Source organism: Symsagittifera roscoffensis, chromosome 7, assembly GCF_963678635.1.
Source record: "Symsagittifera roscoffensis chromosome 7, txSymRosc1.1, whole genome shotgun sequence".
In the NCBI taxonomy this organism is placed as follows: domain Eukaryota; kingdom Metazoa; phylum Xenacoelomorpha; order Acoela; family Convolutidae; genus Symsagittifera; species Symsagittifera roscoffensis.
The window spans coordinates 28,806,154-28,819,492 of NC_087068.1; the positions used below are offsets into that span (position 1 = coordinate 28,806,154).

The 13,339-nt window shown below is 36.8% G+C and overlaps 1 protein-coding gene across 2 annotated transcripts in view; it reads left to right on the forward strand.

Annotated features, from left to right (window-relative positions):
• Positions 1-13,339, forward strand: part of LOC134851049 (uncharacterized) — a 44,485-nt gene that overhangs the window by 14,351 nt on the left and 16,795 nt on the right. The gene's annotated exons all lie outside the window — the stretch shown is intronic.

The following is a 13,339-nucleotide window of genomic DNA, read 5'->3' on the forward strand; positions in this document are numbered from 1 at the left end:
ATTCACGTTTTACACCAGCCTCCGATTTAAAAATTGGAACATTTGTTTTAATACCTAATTTTAATACTCAAAAGGGAATTTCTAAAAAATTACAACCCCTTCGAAAAGGACCATACCAAATAATTGCAAGACCCACTGAGGTCACATATAAAATTACCGACTCAAACAAAAAAGAAATCGTTCAACATCGAAACAACCTATTACCTTATTACCCAAAAGAATACGCACTCCGCGAATTAACTCAATTATATTCTTTCACAGGATTAAAAATCATTCAAAATGAACCACATCTGAAAAACACAGAACAAAATGATAACCCCACCGAAAATCAAAACACAAAACCAATCGCCACCAAAAACAATACACAAAACCATAAAGAATCCCCAAAACAAAGAAAAAATAGAAAAATGACCGAACAAATAATACCCCAAGAACAAATCGACAAATCAGAAAATAGAAAAACAACAAGACTCCGAAATCAACCACGTAAAAACTATAAAATATTCATCCCCCAATCTAAAATTTTAAAGAAAGTGGAATTTCAAAAGTAATTTTAAAATTATACTTCACTATCTTGAAACCTTCAAAACATTTTTCATTTACATTTTTCAAAATAACATGCTGACAAGTACGTAATAATTCTAGTTCAAAATAAACCAATAGGATTCATCCAATCCGTCATTTTCTCTAACTCAAACTAAGACCAATTAGACGAATCATATAGAACTCCAGGCACATCTATAACTATAACTTTACGACCTCCAGGTCAAAAATAAGCAAACCACTCCAACTTGACAACTAAAATAAATATCACCATAATACCGTACCCCTCCCTTATCTAATAACCCAAAGATCAACAATATTTCCCCAACTCAGACCACGAATACCCCCAAAGCAAATTTGTTAACTTAGCCTAAAGTAACAAAATGAACATTTTAATTAGCCTAAAGTATAAAAATCTCACCATACCCCGGATCATTTGACAAACAAAAATAAAGAAAAAGACGACCTCCCAGTCACCATGAAAATTGCCCCCAACAATTTTTTACAAAACTCAACCCACTTGTCAAAAAACTAATAAATAATCCGACCACACTAGAAAATCGCCTCGAACAGAAAAAAAATATTCGACCAAGAGATCATTTCTTAAATGCTCTTCTCTCAATCAGTTACTCAAATACTCATAAATCTTAAACATTTTTTTACAATACTTGAAACCTTTATAATATTTCTTTTTGATATACTTGAATCTTTTCTAATAATCCTAATCATTTTTTGTAACATTTTTTTAATTTTCTACACTATACTCGAACTATTCCTCCAACTTTCCAAAACCCTTGATTATATCCACAGGTACGATTTATACAACTTGTCTAAATGATACGAACAATTTTCAGTAGAACCGATATTTTTTTATTGTTTGTAATTTTCATAACATTCTTATCATCCCTCATTTTGACAATATGTAAATGTATAAAGAAAGCAATCTTCACATTTGCCCTAGCAACAATCCTTCTAATTCTTTTTTTGGAAGAATACTATAATAAACATAAACCTTCCCACTAAAGTAACAATTCAAAAATCCATCAAAAATTGCTACCCAACAGTCACAGAATCAGTCTTCACCGACATCATCCCAAGATAACCAAACACCACCTTCAACTACTCAAAATCCTCAAACATCTACACGAATTTCTTTTCAAGACAATCCATATACTTTTGAAGAACGACATGCTCGTTTGTCAGAACCACTAGAACCAGTTCAACGACAAGCACCTTTAAGCGAACCAACATATAACCTATACCCAACACTACCACAAGAACTAAGTAGAATAAGAAATTCTAGTCAAAACCAAAATACAGTCGAAATAAATAGACAAATTATACATCCTCGACGAAACAGAAATCTTCAAACTCCCCGAGTTCATTTTGATATACCTCAATCCCCATCACAAAACACTCCAGAAAATCCCATTGGTATATTACCAGAAACCCCTACACTTCTTTCACAACGTAGCACCTCAAGCCTACCATCAGATTACTTAGGTTCAACACCAACATCTGAGCAAATACGTGAAAATCCTTTCAACCCCACAAACCAAACATCACGATTTCCATATTGGACTACACATTCATTTACACAAGGTGAACCAAATTTAGTCAATGACCCCATAGATATTTCTACGGATACAACAACATCCTCATCACTACCAGAAACATTATCACTACCATCAACACCATCAATAAGCCAGATTTCACCACCACCTTTTAACTTAAATTTTCCAAATAATCTCGACGCCAGATATCGAGAACAATCATCAATAAATATTCCTTTAAGATTAGATTGGAATACATTTACAGCACCTCCACCATTATTTGGACAACATCAAGAAAGTAACCGCCTTCATAACTGGGCACTTAATAGATTACAATATCGCCAAGATATTCACAACGATATCCGTGATCACAATATTCAAATACTCCAACAAAACAGTTTACAATTAAAATTTGAAATCACAGTTAAGTTAAATAATATTACCCAACATCCCTACCCATTAAATCCACCTAACATAACAGCTCAATCACTACCACCACCGTTTATAACTACTGAAGTAATATACAAATACGACAGATATACCAAAAACACAATTGGCTACATTACATTTTATAATCCGTACTCAGGATTATCATACACATGTATATTCTAAAATTATTAATTTTTCTCCAACTCCTTTTTCTAGTAATCTCAAATCAAAACATAAACCCTTCTCCTCGTACAGGACCACAAGATTTATTAGTAACACATTACGATTGTGAAGAAAATGAACAAAAAACACTACATAAATATGCAATAAATCAAGTATCACAATGTGAAACAGAACCACAAGCTATAGAAACCACAGATGTAATAGCAACACTCTATTCAAAAGCCCGAGCAACAACAGTTACAGGTTATAAATTCACAGCAACATTTTCCGAAAAGAAAGTACATTGTTCACAAGTCTCGAACGGAAACAAAAACCGACTTGACCATGAATCATTCTATCAAAGTAATATAGAACGTCTTTTACATCTCAATCCCGACGAATGTAAAAATGAATTACTTAGACTAAACATCACACAAAATAAAAACTCCCAAAGAAAGTTAGTTAATTTTCAAGTTTTTCCAGACTCTGTACATCAATCACAACTTGAAAGACACCAAGGACATATAAAACTAGACGAAAAATACCCGTATAACGGCGCACACGGACGATTAACCTATGACCTACACGATAAACATTGGATACCACACATTGGTATAAATAACCCATCAAACTGCAAAGCAGACACAAAAAATAAAGGATACCAAGAAATAATGTTTTTCGATTGGAAAATACAACTCGAAAAAATACAACTAACACGAGATTTATCAGATAATACAATGATCTATCAAGGAATCCGATTACCTTGTAAAAATGATCAAGGTTATTGCGACCCTACAACGAGAACACAAGCAACCATTGTTTGGTTCCCCGAAGATACATGTACAACATTTCAAGTAGCAAAAATACACGCTCGTATGATAAAATTTCACGAAAAATATTTTATACAATCAATTCCATATGAACAAGTCCATCCATCACGAAAACTAAGTTCTAATTTTAGAAACATAGACAATATAGAAAATAAATTGACACGTTTTCAAATATATCAAGAAACAGAACTTGCATGTAAATACAGGAATCCACTTCACAGAACACAATACTCTGAAATATTAGTTGAATACGAAAAAGGATTCGACATGACCACTGGAAAAGTAAAAATCGACCCATATGCCACAGGTCATCCTCTAAACGAAGGAACATCCTATATACCAGTTAATTTTGAAAAAAGCAACGGACAACCTGGTGGACATCTAAAACCCCATGACACCAGAAGCACACGCTTACAAGAATTATCACTAATGAATACTACATATTTCGGTAATATCCACTATGATATTCATTTAGATATGAAACTAGATTATACAATTAGCCGAATTTTTCAAGAAATGTCACTCTCCGAATTAGAAACACTACACCAACTATGCGAATTAGAACGAACACAAATATTACAATCACTTGCACTAGCAGTATTAAAAATACCCTATGCAGGATACTTATTATCTGGAAATAGATCAAATTTTTTAGACTATGAAGGAAACATCTTATGGTTTTATACTTGTACTAAAAAAATATCACCACTATACGTTTTTGAAGATAAAAGATGTTATAAAAGAATCCCTATCTTTTATAAGAATAAAGTACATTTCGTGGATACACTTTCACGAAGAACCTATTTCTGGGATACCGCAGTCCCATGTGGATCAGAAAACAGCCACAATGTAGTACAACTAAACCCTGATGAAAATAAATATTATCTTCTCACTCCATATCCCACATTAATGCAATCACTCAAAAAAATTTTCACCAGAAAGCATTCGCGCTATTGCTCGAAACCCAAATATAGACTTACAATCAATAGGAATCTATTCAAAATCAGATATTCAACATCATATTAGAACACAACAATTCCAAGAATTATTAACACAAATGGACACTATACAAAGACAATCAATAGACCAAAATTTACGCAAACTTGCAGAAACCGCAGGATTTGCCGATATCTACACGCAAGACTATAGCGGATATTTTAAAGACATTAAAGATTATATATATCTAAACGGTGAAAAATACCGTCCCCAAGATATATCACCAATTAACATTTTTAGCTTTGTTACACTCAAAAATGAGATCCTCGATTTTCTAGGATGGCCCTACTACATCTTAGAAAAATTGACTATTTTATACGCAATGTTTAACTTTATTGGATTTCTTTTCTCACTTTTAAAAGGAATCTACAACACACGTGCTATACACACACAAGTAAACAGACAAGCAAGCGTAGCACGCATACTCTTTGCAGGATTTTTTGGAATCTTTTCTACATCTATAAACAAAATTCTTTTAGACGCACAAATAAAAGAATATAACACAAAAATAGCAACACGACAAAATACATACGACGAAGAACATAACAATGTAGACATAACGCCAACGGCACCACAATTACCAGCCCTACCAAATAACCATCCACTATCCCTAGTCCCACGAAATTTTCGAAATTTAGCCATCACACATAATCCAAATTTTCGACTCACCACATCACAAAGTCCCATCCAACATATAATGACACACCAGTCACAAGATGATAATACTTATGAACAAATTATTGAACAACCCCATACCACCGCTTTTCAGTCTCAAAATAATCATTTTTTTAGCCCACGATGAGCCGCCAACTTGGATCACTACACCGATCAAATTCCCACCCAACCAATCTTACCTCTCCAATCCCAATAATACCACTTTTTGCTTTTCCGCCACCCGATTTTTCATCTAGTAATGTAACATCAGGCATGAATTCCGACACTAATACACACATCTCAGTTTTATATTCCATCTCACAACTCAATAACCCAAATATTGAAACCCCCGATGAATTTGCCGACTCAGAACCATCCCCATCCAATAATTTTCATAACTCTTCTAATTTTTCTCAACCCCCTTTTCAACCCATATTATCCAATAACCCTGACCCAATCACTCCCACACCCTCTTATGCTTCCCAAGTTACCCCAACCTACTCCTCATACCATTCTGACCAATCATCTCATTCTCCAGACACCCCCCGAATCTCCCCAGAGCTAGATAATTTTATTACCCTTCAACAACAACCCTACCACCTTAATACCCCAACCATAAACCAAATCTCCTCCACAATAAATTCATCCAACCCCCCTACCCCTACACCCTCTTCAAATTATACTGAATCATTAGCACCATCATCCACATCAACTGAATCTTCACTCAACACTAATAGAGCTTACCGCACTTTTAAAAGAAAGTTCCCCAACCATCCTTTCCCAGCAAAACCAGGAACAGCCCGTGAATACATCAACCACCCCAAGCATACTAACACAAAAGAATTTTTAGCCATCACCTTACCCTCATTCCCACAATACACCTTAAACACCCCCCACGACACTAACGAAACACGCAACTTTGTAGATGAATACGTTTTAATGCCCACTCTCTCTTGGACCTCATATTATCATTTTACTAACCCTCTTTGCTTACCTTTATCTAACACTCACATCGATATAGAGCGAAATACGGACATGCTATATCGACTCACTACACCACTAACCGCTAGACAATTTACTTACGTTGGATATAAAAAATCACTAAAAACACACACTGCACCTAGAGCTAACGAATATACACTCGAATACTATGATCACAACATCATCAGAGCTAACCAAGATCAATTCTTAGACGACGATCGCTTCGCTAATCCACAAATTACCGAGAAATTTTTCATCAAGACACCATATATATTTACACTAAACATCTTCGACCGAAAGTTTGATCACATTATTTCAGAAGCACTAACAGACACACAAGCATACGAAAGTTTTAAAGAACGCACTAAACAAACCCACACATATAGTTATTATCGCTTCATCCAAAATCACTTTGACCTACACACACCCTCTAGACAACCACACCATCGTTTTCAATTCCTTAATTCCAAATACACTTCACCATTTTTCCTAAATTTCACATATTGCATTAAAGATACTAACCTTCATGGTATTCTTCGCAATTATGATCCCATAACCCAAATGTACATCTTCTGTCCCATCACCAAGACCTTCAACGCCAAAGAATCCCGACCCTTCCTTATCCCGCACGAGTTTGTACAACCCATAGAAATCCCAATTTTAGAATTCATCCACAACACTAAATTCAATCACAAATTATATAATCTAATCCAAAACACACCTTATGAGTTTGCAGTTGGCACTGAAGAACTAACCACTATCAAGGCACTCCAATTGCTTTGGCCACTGCTTCAGACTAAAAATATCATCCGCATCTTAGCTAAACTACTAACAACTTCAGAACTAATTCACGACATCTTCCCCCACGGTTTTTTCCCCGACGACTAACAGGTAAGTATGAATTAAATGAATATAACTAACTAATTGAAATATTAAAAAACTCACCATACTTTATTCATGTTTTCTTTAGATTTTTAGCCTTCATCCGACGATCACCTACAAAAACCACAAAAGACAAATAAAAATCGCAAATTTCATCAAATAGATTTCAAAAATTCTATTAATCTCTTACACTTATAGATTTATAAATTTAATACCAATGCAATAAATTCATTTCTAAAATTTTCCCCACAAGCAGTAAATCTAATTATGATGAAAATTTGTAACTTAAAATTCCCCCATAACTAGCAGTAAATTTCCAAATCCTATGCAGTAAATTAATAAAATGCAAATGCAGTACTAACCTTTTGATATTCTCATTTATTCGCACAGAAATTCTATCCACACTCGCACAGCTCGCCCACGAAGAATTGTTTAAAATAATGAATTTCAATTTCAAGTTTTCACACTCAACAACTCTAACATATAATAACATGTTTCAAACTTTCCTTTAACCCGGTTGGAAAGGAATCATATACTAAACAAAACTAACCAACGCAGCTTACTAAATACCACAAATCATAGAATAACAGCATGACTAAGAAAAGGAAACCAACGGTACCCAAACCGGATTAACCCAGTTTAAAACTGGATAATTTATTCTTTTGAAGACTATTATAAAGTCTAAGAAAGAAATAATAAAACACAAAAAAGTCGAAAGACAAACCCATACCACGAACAATTTGCTTTTTGGAAAAAGGACATAACCAACAAGACATAAGAAAAACCACAACAAACCCAACATAAAACGTTGTCACATAACAGGACCCCTCACAAAAACCGCATGAAATCATACTCCCACTCCTGGCCTAACCCACCAGGAAGGACGTCCTGAGCATGCTCTATAGCCGGCCTAACCCACCGTGCTACATCCACGCTTTGTGACCACACCTCTATTTTTAATAAGAGCTACTCAAGTGTGAGTAACTCTTCAAAATAACCGAACTAAAACAAAAAGCTTTTGTGAAAACAACTAACTAAAATCATAATTAAAAAATATTAAACTAATAAATGTTTTATAAAATGTAAATTACATTATGCAATACATAGATCAGAATACAACACCAAGGACGAACATCTAAAGACAAAACGACCCCACTACACTCGAGAGAGAATGACCAACCACAATCGATATGCCACTCACAATCACAACTCAAAGGATTTAGAGTACGACTTGACTTCGCAGAAAAGGACTTCATTGAACTAGACCAATGACCACCTCGATGTTCAAGTATACGTACAGATCCGAGTAACCAGGCATCCCCTCCACGCACAATCTCCACGCCATTCCCAAACTAGATCAGACACAAAAGAAGTTCTCCACGCAGAACAGAAAAACCTGACATAGCCAACCATTCTGAAATCAGATTTGAGTTTGTTGCGAAGACTTAGTCGTTGTCACTAGAAGACACAACGTCTTATGTCTCTAACTCCAGCTTCCTGGAACTTCTTTAACAAAAAGGAAACAGAAGAAGTAAGATGTTCGCCAAACACCAACGTCCATCATCCATCCTTCGAATTGCAGAAGAACTATTCTAAAAAACTCTGTAAAACCCGGATGGGTGGAACCTGATCTAAACTACATTTTATGATTGGATAATTTAGATATTTTACCAATGTAAAGTATTTAATATTAACCAATCATGATCCATCTAACTAACAACCCACTTATTTGTAAGTGCTGAAGTTACTTGTAATTTCAGCACCAGAGAGATTTGAATTTAACTTAGAAATTAGTTGGACTCTCCCGAGCACTTCAGCAGCCGCAATAAACCAGTATACCCTAGATCTATTGAGCCTAGCAGAGACTAGTTAAACAACCTGAGACTAGATAGTATAAGAGTAAGATTAGGATCGGTATTAGACTAAGAAGTTGCACGAATCTATCCGGCCGAAAATAAGATAGCGTGACGAGCAGACGGTGTACCCTATCCGAAATTACTCTATGAGTTAAACAACTCGGTCATAACTCAATAGCCTCAATATCTCAATACTGCTGCAACGACCTTAGAAAGCATAAGAGCATGAGCATGAGTAGAATAACGCAAAATTAAGCTACTAGCTTATATTCTTTTTTTATTTTCTGGTGACTAAAAAGCAATTTTTTAGCCATGTTAATTTTCGCTGATTGTTGACTTCAACAAGTTTCTGTGACAAAAAAACATGGTTTAATAAGCTCTTTTTCTTTCCCTTCTCACTACAATTAAAATTATTTGGGGAAGGAGGAAAAAGAACCGTTTGATGCAATGTTGAAACAAACCTTTCCGACGATTTACTTAAAACACTGCCCGTAGTTTTTAATGCGGAATTTTTAAGAGCAGCCGAAGTTTTTTTCTCATATTTTCATACCCCCCTCCCCCGAGCACACGTTTTAAAGTTTCGATTTTCAGTGTAACTAAGTTCGTTTTTATTTGCGAAAGTATGAAGAAAAATGTGTTCAGAATATTTCATTCTAATTAATTAGAGTGAAATAATACTTAATGAGGATCAATTGAGCAATCTACCCTCCTCCCCCCCCCTACCCCCCCCCCCCATTCTCGAATGGGGATAGGGATGAGATAACTCAATAGGTACTTGAGACATGTTTATAACCAGGGGCGGATCTAGGATTTTCTCGAGGGGGGCGGATTTTCAAAAAAAATTCGAAAATTTTGACGACCTTTTTTTTTTAGGTCGACCAAATAGATTTTTTGAGCTCTCCCAAAGCACTGTGTTTGCCCCTATTTTGGCAAAACTTTCTGCGCCGCAGGCGAATTTTTGAAAAACAGTCAAAAAAGCCGTTTTTGGGCACTTTTTGAAAAATGTTGACAAAAAAAATCGCTTTTTTTTGGCGCGCGCTCCCCCTCAAAGTTAGTATACCTTGGCGCCAAAGGTGCCTTTAGAAAAATTTTAGGGTCGGTTGGCCAAAAATGGATTTCTGAAAAAAGTATCAAAGGGGGGACCCTTTGGGTCGGCAGGGGGTCGAATCCCTGAGGGGGGGGGGGGCGTCCGCATACCCCCCCCCCCGCCCCCCCCTAAATCCGCCCCTGTTTATAACCGCTTGAAAGTAGTTTGAATGATATGATATCATTTACTAGATTTTCCAGCGAACAATCATATCAAAGCTCAAAAATTACTTATAGATTGAAAAAAAGCAATAAAACTGGGGCACATGAAGCGACTTTTTTGTCCTAGATGAAAAAAAAACTAACGCGTAAAGAAATGAAGTGGCTGCGAAGAAACGTTTTTGATATTCAAATACAAGGCTAAAGCACTAGGTAAGTTCTTTCCTCGATGAAGAAATGGCCGCTCCAATGAAAATTTGCAAAAACTTTATTTTATGTCTATTTTTTATTTTTCGAAAACTTTCTCGCTACTCATGTAAAATAAACTTCAGTCGGTCAATTGATTGCGTGCTTCGAACACACAACCAGTTATTGCGTCTGCTGACGTCTTTTTCATGCGTTTTATTGTTGCTTGGGGGAGGGGGAAGATATCTCAATTGGCCTTTACGGGGGAGGGGCTGTAATTGTTACTCAAATGTGAGCGGGAGGGGGAATGAAAGAAGCGGGATAGGAGAGCAGGGGTGAAGCAAAATATTCGTCCCCCTTTTGACTCTATAATTACCTTCGTCCCCATCTTAACCAATTCCTTGCCTCCACTTGCCTATCTCCCTGCTCCGATTTGAGATGCTGCACACTTTCCCACATGAATTTGCACAATCAGTGACTCAATGTTTTTGAATTGCGCATTATCGCTCCGAAATTTTCCAATCAAGCAAATTGACCCCTGTCCAAAACTACGGCTGATCAATATGGGTCGCAAAATGTCGCCCGAAGTCGCGCCAAAACTATTATTCGCGTTTCATTTTTTTGTGTTGCGCAAAGCCTCCCCATTTTTTGCGGAAAAAAAGCAACTAATTTATTTTGGTTCGTGAACCAAGTTTTTTGCTCATTCAAAGTCGCAATTTATCTCTTATGGGCTAGCCAATTATGAGCCAAAATTACTCGATCGTGCAAAGTTTGTTTTTGCTTGTACTAAGTAGGGCCAGATTTTGAGTTAGCATGGTCGCAACTTGCCGATTTGTGGTCACTATGTTCTTGAGTCCATCGCCCCCGTCCCCACCTCAGAAATTTTGACAACCTGCTGACCCAAGGGCTCTCCCCCTTGTACTATTTCAGAGGAAGTGTAGATTGCTCAACTGATCCCTTTATGATAACACAACAAAACTGTAATTGTTATTCATTTGTGAGCGGGAGGGGGAATGCAAGAAGCGGGATAGGAGAGCAGGGGTGATGCAAATTACTTGTCACCCGCTTGTCTGTTTTATTTCTTTCGTACTCGCGTTAACCAATTGCCTGCCTCACTTGCCTATCTCCCTGCTCCCATTTGAGATGTTGCACATTTTCGCACATTAGTTTTTGACTTGCGCAATATCGCTCCGAATTTTTTCAATCGCGTAAAGTGACCCCTGTCTAAGTTTGCGGCTGATCAATTTAGGCCGTGAAATGTCGCCCCGAAGTCGCTTTAAAACTATCAGTGGCGTTTTAAGTTTTTTGTGTTTTGCAAAGCCTCCCCATTTTTTGCGCAAAAAATGCAACTAATTTCTTTTGGGTCCTAAACACGTCAATGCGACGTTTTTCGTTCATTCAAAGCAGCGGCTTATCTCTTATGGTGTAGGCAAAATTGCGCCCAACCTCTCGCGCACGCAAAGTTTGTTTTGGGCCGTGCTAAGTAGGGCCAGCGTTAAGACGGTCGCAACTTGCTGATTTCTGGTCGCGACGTTCTTGAGTTCATTGCCCCCTCTCCACTTAAGGAATTTGACCGCTTGCTGACCCAAGTGCTTCCCCTTTTGTACTTATTTGTAGGAAATGTAGATTGCTCAATTGATCCCTTTGTAACAACCTCCAAAAAGTGTAATTGTTATTCAATTGGAGCGGGAGGGGAAATGAAAGAAGCAATATCTCAAAAAAAAATTTCAATCGCACAAAGTGACGCCTGTCTAAACTTGCGGCCAATCAATTTGGGCCGTGAAATGTCGCCCCGAAGTCGCTTTAAAACTATCAGTGGCGTTTTAAGTTTTTTGTGTTTTGCAAAGCCTCCCCATTTTTTGCGCAAAAAATGCAACTAATTTCTTTTGGGTCCTGAACACGTCAATGCGAAGTTTTTAGTTCATTCAAAGCAGCGGCTTATCTCTTATGGTGTAGGCAAAATTGCGCCCAACCTCTCGCACACGCAAAGTTTGTTTTGGGCCGTGCTAAGTAGGGCCAGCGTTAAGACGGTCGCAACTTGCTGATTTCTGGTCGCGACGTTCTTGAGTTCATTGCCCCCTCTCCACTTAAGGAATTTGACCGCTTGCTGACCCAAGTGCTTCCCCTTTTGTACTTATTCGTAGGAAATGTAGATTGCTCAATTGATCCCTTTGTAACAACCTCCAAAAAGTGTAATTGTTATTCAATTGGAGCGGGAGGGGAAATGAAAGAAGCAATATCTCAAAACAAAAATTTCAATCGCACAAAGTGACGCCTGTCTAAACTTGCGGCCAATCAATTTGGGCCGTGAAATGTCGCCCCGAAGTCACGCCAAAACCATCAGTCGTTTTAAATTTTTTTTTGTTGCGCAAAGCCTTCCCAATTTTTTCGCAAAAAATGCAACTAATTCTTTTAAGGTAGTGATACTGTCACTCCCAAGTTTTTCATTCATTCAAAGTGATTTCTATTCGCGATGTTCTTGAGTTCATCGCCCCCCTCACCACCTCAGGATTTCGACCGCCGGCTGATCCAAGGGTTCCTCATTTTGTACTATTTCGAGATATCCATTTTAGCTGACCATGCTTAAAAATTTTCCATTCTTAAAAAGTTTTTTTTTAAATCCCCCCTCCAGAAAATACTAGATCCGCTCCTGGAGCAAGAATGAAGGAACAGTAAAACAATCAAGAGATGGGCCCAAAAAACAAGTCAAAGAAAAATCCCAAAAAATTGAAGCAACTATATTTTTTAGATTTTTTTTGAAGTTGACCTTACGCATATTTTAAAAAGATATCATCAAAAATTGAGAACTGGTACAAAAAAAAGATTAAAATTATTTACGTTTCCAGCAAAACAATAATGATAATTTATCTACAGGAAATAAAACTGCCCGTACCAGGGACTGGCAGTACATGATCGATCCAACATCGACTTGTTTTTTCTATTTTTTACTTGTACGGATGAACAAAGCAGCAAGTTTTTGTATTTTTTATGCTTACATATAAAACTATGAACCAATAACTGT